The sequence below is a fragment of the Mercenaria mercenaria genome, chromosome 10 (genome assembly GCF_021730395.1).
Source record: "Mercenaria mercenaria strain notata chromosome 10, MADL_Memer_1, whole genome shotgun sequence".
Taxonomy (NCBI): domain Eukaryota; kingdom Metazoa; phylum Mollusca; class Bivalvia; order Venerida; family Veneridae; genus Mercenaria; species Mercenaria mercenaria.
The window spans coordinates 42,443,577-42,457,130 of record NC_069370.1 but is presented as its reverse complement, the minus strand read 5'-3'; the positions used below and the strand labels follow the sequence as shown (position 1 = coordinate 42,457,130).

At 31.7% G+C, this 13,554-nt stretch overlaps 2 long non-coding RNA genes across 10 annotated transcripts in view; one reads left to right on the top strand and one right to left on the bottom strand.

Annotated features, from left to right (window-relative positions):
• Positions 1-13,043, top strand: part of LOC123561799 (uncharacterized) — a 37,866-nt gene extending 24,823 nt beyond the window's left edge. For 2 of the 3 annotated variants that reach the window (XR_008372722.1, XR_006688527.2), the window contains exons 2-3: positions 10,747-10,918; positions 12,751-13,043. This is a non-coding gene — a long non-coding RNA (uncharacterized LOC123561799). Of the gene's footprint in view, positions 1-10,334; positions 10,466-10,746; positions 10,919-12,750 lie in introns of those variants that run through there. The other variant, XR_006688526.2, reaches the window with a different exon arrangement.
• LOC123561800 (uncharacterized) overlaps positions 1-13,230 on the bottom strand; it is a 32,588-nt gene extending 19,358 nt beyond the window's left edge. For 4 of the 7 annotated variants that reach the window (XR_008372720.1, XR_008372716.1, XR_006688528.2 and 1 more), the window contains exon 1: positions 10,160-10,316. This is a non-coding gene — a long non-coding RNA (uncharacterized LOC123561800). Of the gene's footprint in view, positions 1-10,159; positions 12,577-13,146 lie in introns of those variants that run through there. The other 3 variants (XR_008372717.1, XR_008372719.1, XR_008372718.1) reach the window with 3 other exon arrangements.
• Positions 13,231-13,554: the final 324 nt, after the last annotated feature.

Sequence of the window (13,554 nt, the reverse complement as noted above, 5' to 3'; positions counted from 1 at the left end):
AAGGAAATCAAATCAAGCCCTGTATATTCTGCGAGAATAACGGTTGATGCGCGAGAGCATTATGACGTCAATTATGACGTCAAATTGCAGCATGACGTCCGATACATTACTCCTCGCGTAAATGAAGCCCAGCATGATATTTATTAAAATATATCAATGAGCATGTCAGAATGAAAACAGCCAAGGCCTTCTTGTGATTTATCATCTAATTTACCACGGTTCATCGCTCAGATGTTTCAGTAATTCTAACGCATCTGAACTCTGAACCGTGGTAAATCAGACGATAAACCACTCGAAGGCCTTGATTATTTGTGAAGTAACAAATGGTTCCTACAGCTTATGTCAGGGTAATTGTATGTGTTAATGTACATGGCATAGTATTTGTATGTGAAACTAAAGGTTACTAGAGCATATTACACAGGTTTATATGTGTAACTAATGGTTACTACAGCACATTACAAAGGACTTGTATGTGTAACTAATGGTTACTATAGCATGTTACATGGGATTTGTATGTGTAACTAATGGTCACTAGAGCATATTACATAAGATTTTTATGTGTAACTGATGGTCACTAGAGCATATAACAAGGGATTTGTATGTGTAACTGATGGTCACTAGAGCAGATTACAAAGGACTTGTATGTGTTACTAATGGTCACTAGAGCAGATTACAAAGGACTTGTATGTGTAACTAATGGTCACTAGAGCAGATTACAAAGGACTTGTATGTGTAACTAATGGTCACTAGAGCAGATTACAAAGGACTTGTATGTGTAACTAATGGTCACTAGAGCAGATTACAAAGGACTTGTATGTGTAACTAATGGTCACTAGAGCATATTACAAAGGACTTGTATGTGTTACTAATGGTCACTAGAGCATCTTACATAGGATTTGTATGTGAAACTGAAGGTCACTAGAGCATATAACATAGGATCTGTATGTAAAACTAATGGTCACTAGAGCATATTACATAAGATTTGTTACGTGTAACTAATGGTTACTAGAGCATATTACACAGAATTTGTTTTAAGTATACATAACTAATGGTAACTATGCCCAATTTTATACAATAAGTGTTTTGTAACTAATGATTATCTCAGCATATTTCTCAGGATTTGTATGTGAAACTAATGGTAACGTAGAATTTGTATATGTAGCTAAAAAGTCATTAGTGTATATATACATAAAACCTCTGCAGGTACCTAACAGTCATTTGTGCATATTTAAATAAAATGTGTATAGATACCTAATAGTTACTTGTACATATTACATAGCATTTTACGCGTAGCTGACGGTTACTAGGGCATACTTTATATAATTTGAAAGAAAATTAATTGTAAGTGTTACAAGAATCCGTATATAAATCGCCGGTCTACAGTCTGTTTTACATGACTGGTCTAAATTCTACGCGTGTTTACTGGGCTAACAAGTCAAACTATTTTAAAAATAAAACCGTGGAAATTAATTTTTGATATCAAATAAAAAAAAACACTTACTGAATAGCTTGCACGTCAATAAACAAAAATGTTGACCCTCGGTCCCGCAGACCTCGGGCAATAGTCTTGACTACTGACCGGCAAGACATTCACTAAGTGGATAGACTTATAGTTCATTGACGATATTTCGAAGACTTGATGTGAGTATACGCAACTAATGGTAACTCGGGCATCTTTCAAAGAATTTCGTTAGGTAATTTGGGAATATTCGTGGAATTTGTAAGCGTAACTAATCGTCACAAGGGCATATTTCATGGATTTAAGTTTACTACAGCGTATTCTAGAGAATATCTACATGTAACTAACTGCTCCTCGAGGATAGTTTATAAAATTTCTACGTGTAACTAACTGCTCCTCGAGGATAGTTTAAAACATTTCTACGTGTAACTAATCGAGGATAGTTTATAAAATTTCTACATTTAACTAACTGCTCCTCGAGGATAGTTTAAAACATTTCTACGTGTAACTAATCGAGGATAGTTTATAAAATTTCTACGTGTAACTAACTGCTCCTCGAGGATAGTTTAAAAAATTTCTACGTGTAACTAATCGAGGATAGTTTATAAAATTTCTACATGTAACTAACTGCTCCTCGAGGATAGTTTAAAAACATTCTACGTGTAACTAATCGAGGATAGTTTATAAAATTTCTACGTGTAATACTGTTACTAGAGGACAGATCATAGAATTTCTATGTGTTACTGTGTTGCTGGAGAATATTTAGTAGAATATGTATGTGTAACTAATGCAATAGGTAATTTAAAAACTTAACAACAACAACATAAATTCGTGCAGTCAATATACAATTTTACAATTACAATTTTATTGTTTATTAAAGTGTCACATGCACAACTATGCAAACTGTATATGCATATTTCGGCACATATAGTTAAAACTAAAAGAACCACATCATTTGTTATACACCCAGCCAAATATGGTTTATGAGACACTGGTACAGATTTATACTGTCATGAGTCTATATTTTAAGTTATGAGACCACATTGTTTGTGATATACAATAACTGTTCTTCTAAATATACGACCGACAACCATTTGACAAAAAGAAGGCTATAGCTCTGATGATTGCTATAGGTCCTGGGTATGAATTTGAAATTTATGCTTAAATGGACAAGCTAATTACGGTTGCTCCATTCAAAGGTGGTTCAACGAACGGATTTCTACAAAACTTTAACAACTAATCATTCACACTTATTTAAATATACTCGTACATGTTCGATTTTCACTGGAAGTATCTTTACAATTTGATTTCCATCTCCTGGTAGCCCAGCGTTATTTTAGCATAAGTATAAATCTAAAAAACATGTTTTTCCTAGGGTATAATATGAATATAAGCACTGTTGTATTAAATTTGTCAAAGATGTGCCTTGAAAAGTATATATTTTGCCAAAATTAATTAGAAATCCAAGTTTATGAAATTATTATTACCTCCCTTTGCTTATTTTGGTTGCGCAACCAGCTGTTTTAAAATTGTTTTTTGTTTCAGTTTGTTGACATATCCCAATATTTATCAAATACAAAAGTAAAACTAGAAATTATATTGAAATCTAAAGAAATAGTCCATTATTAAAATTAATAAAATGTTGCCCATATGTGACTGACCACCGTCAAGACCAAAAAGCATGACTCTTTCTGATCATGGTAAGTGATAAGGGTTTTAAATATTCTGGGCAACAAATTTACAATTTTCATGAAATGTTAGGCGTTGTTGATATTCTCTTAGCTGTTAGTTTTAAAATATAGGTATTATTCTTGATTAATAAATGTTTAAATGTCTAAAACGACCTGCCAGTTGGCATAAAATAGTCTGGTGATTAAAACACAGATATGAAGATATCGAGTTGATACGGGATGCAACACGTTTTAGATTAATGTAAAATGTCATGTAAGAATGATGCCACTATTCTGGGAGTACCCTGTTTTGATTGGCATTTTGTGTATTACACAAGGCCAGGTATCAAGCTCCCAAACCACGAAACATCTTTTGAACAAGATTTTGGACAGATAGTTAAGACAAATATGTGCTTGTCAAAAGTATGTTTAATTGCGATGTACCTTGTAAGCCGACGAACAGCATGTCGGTAGGAGTAGGGCGGAATGTTTGTCCATTTTTCATTGCATTATGATGCTGATAATAATAATAATTAATAATAATAATAATAATAATAATAATAAAACTGATAATAGTAGTAGCAGTAGCACCAGAATATGTAAAGTCAAAATAATGCCAGTTTAATTTTCCTTAAAAGAACTTTATAATTAATATGTTTACTCCTGGGATCTCAAAGTTTTTAATGATTTCCAGAACTAATATTATATAAATACCATATGGCAGCGTGTGTGACATTGATATTGTCAACCCGAGGGCAGAATGTCACCCGAGGCGATAGCCGAGTGGTGACATTCTGTTCCGAGGGTTGACAATATCAATGTCACACACGCTGCCATATGGTATTTATTTTATTATACCGAACAAAACTAAACACATAAAAAAGTTTTAAAAACGTTTCTGGTTCATTTAATTCAACAGTTTCATCTTTAGCGCGGTAATCAGTTGTGTACACACTGAATAGCGACGTCATTACAATATGACACTGTGTACAAGGGACGCAATCATATGGCTAAAAACCTGAAGCAGTTATTTGCCCTTATATGACATTCAAAATATCAGCGCGGTCACATGACCTGACAGTCACTTTCGCTTGGTCACGTGTCAAAAAGACTGAAAATGTTTCTGATAGTCAAAATATCTCCTTTTCGGGTAATGGGATTTTACCATTGTAGACAAAAGTGAGGTATAATAATGTTTAATGGCATTTGTCACAAATTAACTACTGAAAGTTAAGTAACTTGTTTGTTTATTCTATATTTTACCCCTTTTAGTGAATGACAACTATTTTGACCTATTTAACACCTTTGTCTTATGTCAGCTGTTTGGTACTGGTTATTCCATTACTTGGATGTTTTATATTTATTTCTGTTAAGTCTGTGAAGTTGGCTGGAAGATGGGTATTGAGCCTATTTCATTATTTAGTTTATTACATTATTTACTTTATAACGTATACTTTATATCATTTTATTCATTGTTACACACTTTATCTTTCATAGACAAACAAAGTAAGAGAAACTTTGTGGATGACTTGCTGTGTTTTGTAAAAGAACATGTTTGCCTTTATAACTTAAAGGTCCAATACTAAGGAAAGTGAACATTTTAATTTCTTTTAAAAAGCACAGAAACTATTTCATTTTATTGGAAAATGAAAGTTGGTATGTAGAAATTCGAAATAAATCGCAGTATATGTACAATTATTTTTCTATGAAGTATGAAGAAAGTTAAAAAGACCTGGGGGGTCATTCTGTCGATTCATTGAAATTTCAACATAATACACATACATTTCTTTGAGTTCCAAAGACTTTCTGTAAATTTTGGCCTGCCAATCTTCATTATTTAGTGTCTTGCAGAAGTCTATGCACTGGCTATGAAAAAAAATTGCCAACTCACTTTCCCTTAGTAATGGACCTTTAAATAAATATTTTGACTAGTTTGCCAATGAGATATCTGCACTGTTTGAAACTAAAACTTACCAAAGAAGTTTTAATTGTATGTCTAACATATATGTATATGTAATATCAGCAGTTTGTGTCTTATTTTGAATATTTTTGTACATGTATTTGGTAATTTGGACCTATAAGTCACCTAGTTTACAAATATACAGAAATATTATAACACATGAAAATAAAAGTTATATCATATACAAATTTAAATCTGCCCAAAATTGTAAATCATCAAATCAAAAACAATGTAAAGAGATACCATAACAGATATTGTTAGAATTTGAACAAGTATTTATTTAATAAGTATAAAATGCATTTCTTCTTATTAAGTTTATAAGTGTTGGAAAAATATATAGCTACTTTTCTTGGAAAGTTAGTAGTAATATACAAATGTATTTCAGTTTATTCGTTTGCAATCTATTTGTCAGAAAATTGGGTCACGGAAAGTCATAGTAAAATGGACAGTGGATCTGGAATTGCATCTCATCTTTAACCTTCAGCCTGCTGGTGGCAAGTGATTCTGCCTTTGCGACCAGTGCAGAGTAAGATCAGCCTGCACATTCATGCAGGCTGATCATGGTCTGCACTGTTCGCTATTCAGTCAGTAAATTTTAAGTGAACACCCCTTTGAATAATAAGTGGTACTGCCCAAATTGAATGATGGACCTGTCCGTTTTAGAAATTTAGCAGGGTAAAGGTTAATTAAATGATCATAACAAAATAAACGTACAAGTATTACGAAGAACTGAGATCTACCGAATGCAATTTGACCTCAGGATAGGTAACACACTTTAAAGGGATATTCATTATTTGTTTATTTTTTTCATCAAATAGATCAATGTACATTTTTTGTAAGAAGTGTACTTATTTAGATAAAGGACATTTTATCAAACAAAGTCTCGTATCTAACATCTAAGGTCGCGAATATATGTTATAAATATTCAACTAAAATATTATTGAAAATGTCTATTTTTAGTGAGTAGCTGTTTAATATAGCGAAAATTCAAAGAAAAGTAAGTACTATGTTCTGTAGCGAATTTTTGGTAATGTCCTCATCTGACAGAAGGTTTGGATAATACATGAAAGTCGTCTTAGAAATATTTTTTTCTAAATAAATGTATGCTACAAAAACATGTGAAAAGTTACAATTTATAGTAATCAATATTTATTTATTTCTATACTCTTTTTGTATTTTTTTTTTTTTGAGCCAAAGATTTTTTTGTCCACTTTTCAACCTAAAATTTCCCTTTAAAATGTTTTGGATGAGCCGAATCAGGTTCTGCAGTCGATAAGGTAATGAGATAATATTTGGTTTCGATACACAATAATAGCCAGGTAATTTATCATATTTCACATGTTTGAAAACCTTGTCATGAACTCAGTATGTTGCCTTTGAAATCAGATCGGCTTTTCACGCAATTTTGATTCAGTCAGAGTTTCTTAACTTAGCTGATAAAATACCTTTAACTGAAAAATTGTTTGAAGAAGCGAAAACAGCCTTTAAACTCATCTTTAGCGAAGTAAATGAATTTTAGTTGTACTTATTTTCTTAATAAAAAAACGAACTCTTTTTTCTCTCTAGGGAAATTCTATGTACGTCGGCAAAATAAGGCACATTTAATACATGTCTCTAGATGTTAGGAATTGAAAAGAGAAATACTGTACATAATAATTTGATAATCATTATTTTATTGTAATTGTTAAATACTGTTGTTGCTGCTGTTGTTGTTGTTGTTGTTGTTGCATGGCCATTTCAGTACTAAACGGGTAGCATTAGATTTTTTTTTTAGATCGTATTCAAGTTTAATGAGCTGCAATATTACAGACATAGTAGGCTTAAGGGTTATATTAGTGTCTTGTTTATTAGATATTTAAAATTTAAACTGAAAAGGAAACTCACTTCACGCAATTTTATGCAATATTGAAAAAAAAAAAAACTTTTTTAGAAATATGTTTGATAGATAGCGTGTGGCATAAATACATTTCAATTCAATATAAGACATTCATAAACCTCGAAAATCAGCGTACAGTCAAACCTATGCTTATAGTCCGTGTTTTACTATGGTCGATATGTAGTCCTTGTTTGCAGAATGTCTCATTAATGTCTTTATTCACAGGTTAAAATGTCGTGAAAGACAGATTATCTTAAGTACAGTACATGTTTTGCTGTACTCTAAATAGTTTACTTCACTCGAACTTCAATATCTCATTGAAAATCCGACTAACATGCATTTTCAGCTTCAGTAAAAAAAGATAATTGTGTGTGACAATGAATATTTCTCCAACTCATAATTATTGTCAGTATTACAAACTATGTATAGCCAATCTCATGTTTTGTTATAACAAAAACATGTATAGTGTAAAGTAAATAAATTAGCCTAACAGGATGTTGCGCTGTACTCGGTAAATCTGTAGCCTAGAAATTTTGTTTATTGCGTGATTCTTTATAAAATTATTAAAAACATAATGTTCTTGCGTATCTGTACATATAAGAGAAACAGATTCGGTCTTTTTTTTCTTGAGCTTCTTTCTATTTTATAAGACGTAATATTAAAGGTATCCGGAGTTGAAATAATACCGTCTTGGCTTTTTAAGGTATCATTTGCCTTTTTTACCAACATACTTCTAGCATAGTTTCGTCAACGTTATATATGTAAGTCTCAGACTTAATTCAGGTTCAGTTCTTTACTGTAGGAAATTTTCAAACTTTCCTAAAGTTGTATGAAAGTTGAATGAAAGGCTGTAGTCATCATATGAGTATAAAGCGAATTGAAAAATTTGGCATTTTAAAGTCGTTTATAAATTCGGCCCCAGATTGAAAACAACACAACAATAGATTTACTTGTTTAAAAAAAAAAAATTGACATTAAGTATGATAAATAATCTTTATTTGTCAAACAGATCGAAATTACAATAGAAATTTCCCATTATACATAAACAATATGTTGCCTACCATATTATTGATTAATTATCCCTATGAGTCAAACATAAAATGCTTTAAACATATCATGGATAGATTGTATAGTGTATTAAGTTGCATTTCATGTCATTATAACAGAAAAAATGTACAAGTCGCCAGATCATAAAGCGATTTTACAGCTTAAAAGTCCAAATTTGAATTCTGACTGTGAATAGTTTTGAAATTGGATATTTTACAGCTATTACATACGCCTTTCAATATGCTCACACCTTTCAATATTCTCGCTTAATGAAAAAGGGCATCCATAATACATCTTAAAGAAGTCTACATCAATGGTGGACATTGTTGTGCTAGATGCCAGACAACTGTTGAGTTTTCGTGACTTTACGCCCCAATGTCAAAAAATAGTTTTGTTACTGTCTGAAGTATTGTTTAGTTTAATCAAATTTTAATTTTGGAGGTATTTTTTATTTTACATAATTAACCAGTCTATAAGGAAAAGTCACACTTCTTTTTAAAACACAAATAAAATATATAAATGTTTATGTTTTCAAGGTGTATACATATGGATTTTAAACTATTTTTAGTGTTTGAAAGGTAATATAAGCGGTAGAAGTGGGAATACCTGTCTTTAATTACAAGGTATATTCATATAAAACCTGATATAAAAAATTTACTGGTTAGTGTAACCAGACCGTAAACACCTAATGTTTTCCCTCATCTGTACATATGTACATAAGAAATTGTGAAAACTAAACAAAAACTAATTAGTTAACAGCATCTTATAAAACAGTCTGAAATATGATTTAAAAAAAATACTAAGTCGTGAATATGAAGTTGATACTTGTATGGTGCATAAAACACGACGTTGTGAAGAAAATAAGTAAAATTAGATAAATTCCATACGGGCTCAGCCGAGGACGTACTGTAAACAAAATACTGATTTCTCAGGCCTAAGTTTTATTGCCATCACGTCTCGTATATCTCTTATCAAGGAAATTTTATTTAGATGTAAATTAATGTCATTCTATTATTCAAATGAATGAAATCTACCCTTTATATGTTTATTTTTTTTTCCTATCTGTCTGGATTATAAACGTGACAAATATGTTGCATAAAATTTCAGCAAAAGAAAACATCAACTTAGTTTTACTTTTCAAAATACTTCTTCACTTCTAATGCTGTCAGAAAAGCTGTAACATATATAAATGTAACGGCTATGTAAAAGACCCATTAAGACTATAACATCGTAATAACGTATGTTTCACTTCACATTGTCTAAATGAGCTGCATACATATTTTCAAAATATCCTCACATAGTTTTGCACATCTAGAACTGAGAGCAACGCAGTCGCGTCTTTAGATGAAATACAGCACGAGATAAGTTTATCTCGCGCTAAGCCCAGTGTCTATATAACGCTGGAAAATCTCAACTACATTGCAACATTTGTGCATGGTGATAAGGCGCTATCTAATTCCCAGATTGTTAACAAATACTTTTGATTGATTTACCATATGCAATAAAGAATGAATAGCACATGCGGGTAACGTTTACACACACTTAAGGTCCGTAAATTCAGATAAATTTAGGCATAATATGTACATTTAGATTTTCTGTGGATCGTTTTGAAGACACATAAATTTTGCGTCGTTTTTATTAGCTTTTATTGTACCGTTGTCGACCTCGATATGGTCTAATTTATGCTAAGTGTAAAATGTAGCTGATAAGCCTTTTGAAAAGGATACAAAGTTTGATGGTTTAATGGTTTATAACAATTTACACGTTATCAGTTTACGATGTCCCCTAGCTATATCATAAATATAATTAACTAGATGCACGCTCATAAAATTCTTGTTAATTACATATAAAATAAGAAATTTATGTGAACAACGCGTACATTATTCAGCCTTCTCGTTTAACACTTGCAGTCGTTAATCTTTCCATAAAATCTTAATATATATATATACATAAAAGAAAACAGAATTCGCATAGAGATTGACTAATAATAATGTATGATTTATCATTATGCAAATTCAACGTACTGTATCTTCTACTTACATGGTTAAACGAAAGATACATACATAGGTAACTTTTCCCATCATTTTCGAAGAGTCTAAATGTTTTTTACCTGTTTATAAAAAGAACAATTATATTATAACGCTTACCTGTCTACGAAATCCGAGTAATGTAAGTCCATGATATTTCCTCATAGTTGACTAACATAGCGCCGCAGAAATCCTGCAAAACCGAATTTGTAGCTAAATATCACACAAATTCGGATCTACAGGGTATATGCCGGTCACTGATCCACGGTGAATCCAAATGTATCCGAAAATAGAAACAGCTGACCAAACGTTACTTCCAATTTCATATTTCACGTCAGTGTCACTCAGCCTCACTCATCCTTCCCTGGAGGCAGCCATTTTTAAAGATGGCGGCAACTGGTAGACGCTCAGTAGGTATAGAAGAAGGTAATTCAAATCGAGTAGATTTTTGCCTGATACAATGACGGGCAACCGTCTTTTTGTGTTTTATGCTAATTCATTAATGTAACAGTAGTATCGTGTTTAAAATTCAAAATCCAAAGTCAACGTCACGCACCAGAAGATAAATACTTTTGAAGAAGTTTTGAGAAGGTATTCACTTAACATTATCCGCATAAGGTGCAAACAATAAATTGTATATCTCGTTTCAAAATACTTTATTCATGAAAAAGATGTATGATCCTGATAGCTGATATTTTACATTTCAGAGGAAGTATTTGAGCGTTTGTGAAACATACATCATGACTGTCAGCTTGAAAGAGGTCATCGTAACAAAAGAGCTCTCGTCTGCTGCAATGTTGCTGGGGTTGCAGACGGCAGATAAAATTTGCGTGCAAAATGGGTGAAACTAATGAATTACCGAACTTACTACTTACGCAAGTATGTCTCACATGTATGTGTTTTTTTTTCTTCTCAGGATTTTCACTGCACATGTGCAAGGATAATGATTCACTGTTTGCATCAAATTTGACGTATAATTTATCCAGTGTCATTGCGCATAGAAACGAAACAGAATACCTGATTATAGACATGCGAATATCTACGTGTACATTAATTTGTGAAATTATACATTATAATAACGAAGTAAGAATACATGTATAGCTCTTTTATCAAGTTAACCTTAATATTTCGAAATAATAACGTTTAAGAAAAATGTCTTAGATTACCAGGTGTTTAGTTTTATCATGTTTCCTGTATCAGTTAGCAATTTGTCAAAACATCGTCTTATCCAAGTTTTGTAATTGATTTTTGTTTACATTTATAATGATTTTGGCTTTACGCGTAAACTCTTAAACGTGTGCATGCAAAGCGGGTTTCTAAACATTAATTTTGTGTCTGGCTCTCGTGTTTATCTGAGGAATAAGTTTGAAAATTTTCAGCACAAGAACTTTTAAAACGATATTTGCTAACATAATTAGGGTGCCAAACAAGTTTTTGTGTATATATGTTGAACAATAGCCAGCCTATTTTATATGATGGTACATAATCTACACTATTATTGTCTTAATGGTGTCTTTTCCCGGGAAATAAAACTATTTTAAAAAGTATGTAATTTCCTGATATAATATACATACACTGTGTGCCAAACTAAGTACATGTACATCAACATCAACACATGAAATGGCCAAAAAGCTATGCTTCATTAACAAATATTTTTTCTGTCATGTCGGAACGAAGTTTAAAAAAGGATCTTTATTAAAAAACAAATATTTTCTACCTTCTCAAATAACTCGAAATGTATTAATGAAAAAAACGTAAACAAAGAATACAGCACGCCAAGCATGTCATCAAATCAGCCTGCAGCTCATATATAATTGATGCAAATTGAGGATAAAGGAAAGCAAAACTCACCACGGTAGAATAGTCATTACCAATCATCAAACACAATTTAACTTTCAGTTCAATTTTGCGTGGCTAATGTTTCCCCCATTAAACACAAACATGACAACAGGCATTATGATATATGACTTTGACAAATTCAGTCTCAAATTTTAAACATTTCTATTGGTTGATGGCCATCTACAGCTGTTTTAAGTATATATATCATTTATTCCGCCATTTTGTACACTACCAAAATAAAAACTTGCATCTGCCGAAAAAGTTTTATAAATGACGCAGTCTAAAATTTCTAAGTGCGTTCATTTTACCCTAGAAACTTCATACTTCATGCCAGAAGATAAACACATATTTAGTTCATTTTCTATCTAAGGTGAACGTTTAAAATGAATATGGTGTTCATATTTAACAAAAAAATGTCACAAAATTTTAAATATATCGTGTCTTGTTTACTTGTCATATTGCTTCACTCCTAATAATTGTTTCTAGTTTCAGCTAACTTTGAATAAGCTGGTAAACATATGAAGAAAATGTATTCACATTTACAACTAAAAATTTGAATAGCTTTCAGCGTTACACGATGTTAATCGTTGATATTTTAAATAAATTATTTACATTTTGAAATGGTACAAAAATGAAAGTACATACTGTTTAACCTCCTCCTTCCAATCTCCCGTCTTTCCTCCAGAAAGAAGCCGGGGCTGTATATTTGTACAAAAATTAGAAATTAGCTTATGTCGATGCATCTTAATGTCGTGTAATTAAATTGCTTGTTCTAATCAACTTTTGCCATTGAAGTTAAGATCCGTATGCCTTACAATTACACATGATGCCTTATATACATGACCCCATAAAACTGATTAGGGTTTATTCAGATTTCAGGAACGAGATTCGTACCGGGACAGAAAGTGACACCACGTGCGGATCTGCCAGAAAGTTAAAGGGGTAGACAACAAAATTGTGCTACTGCAAGATACATGTAGTGAAATAATAATTACGCGCGGAGTGATACATAGACATGGAGGAGGATTTAACTTAAACAACAATCTTAATGTTCAGCTGGAACAAATATCGTAATCAGGTTTTACACGCAAAAAAGTAAAGACTTGAATCGTGGTGTAATTTTATAATGACCCCATTGCAGTTTTCTATATCTGAACGTATACAACAAATAAAACAAAACATTTCCTGAAAAGAACGATCAAAAATTGAAAGCTAAAGAATATATGATATTTACTGTATATAAGTATTTAAGAAAGTTTGGTACTTACAGAATTCTGTCTTGATGTCAATTTAATCTTGTTTATCGTGATTAGTTTGGACTTACATGTAGTAGATATTACCTTTCTTTTAGCACACTTCCTGGTGTCAGATGGGTATTATGCATTTTTTAAGGATTACGTTGCATCGTTTCATTGGTTACAATAGTTTTGTGTGTATTGTGTTCCCTAAAAAAAGAAGATACTATATTTTAAACGTTGTCATTTTGTTTGTCTTCCGCCCTAACATCTTCATATTTAGTAAATAATCTACACTGTATCTAGCTTTTTATAAATCCTGTCAAATAAAGCAAAGGAATAAATACAAATTAATTAAAGCGATTATTTTAAAACATATACAGATATATACATTTCGTGTGCGCAGGCCGACAGGTTAATGACAGCTAGCATAGCAAACAC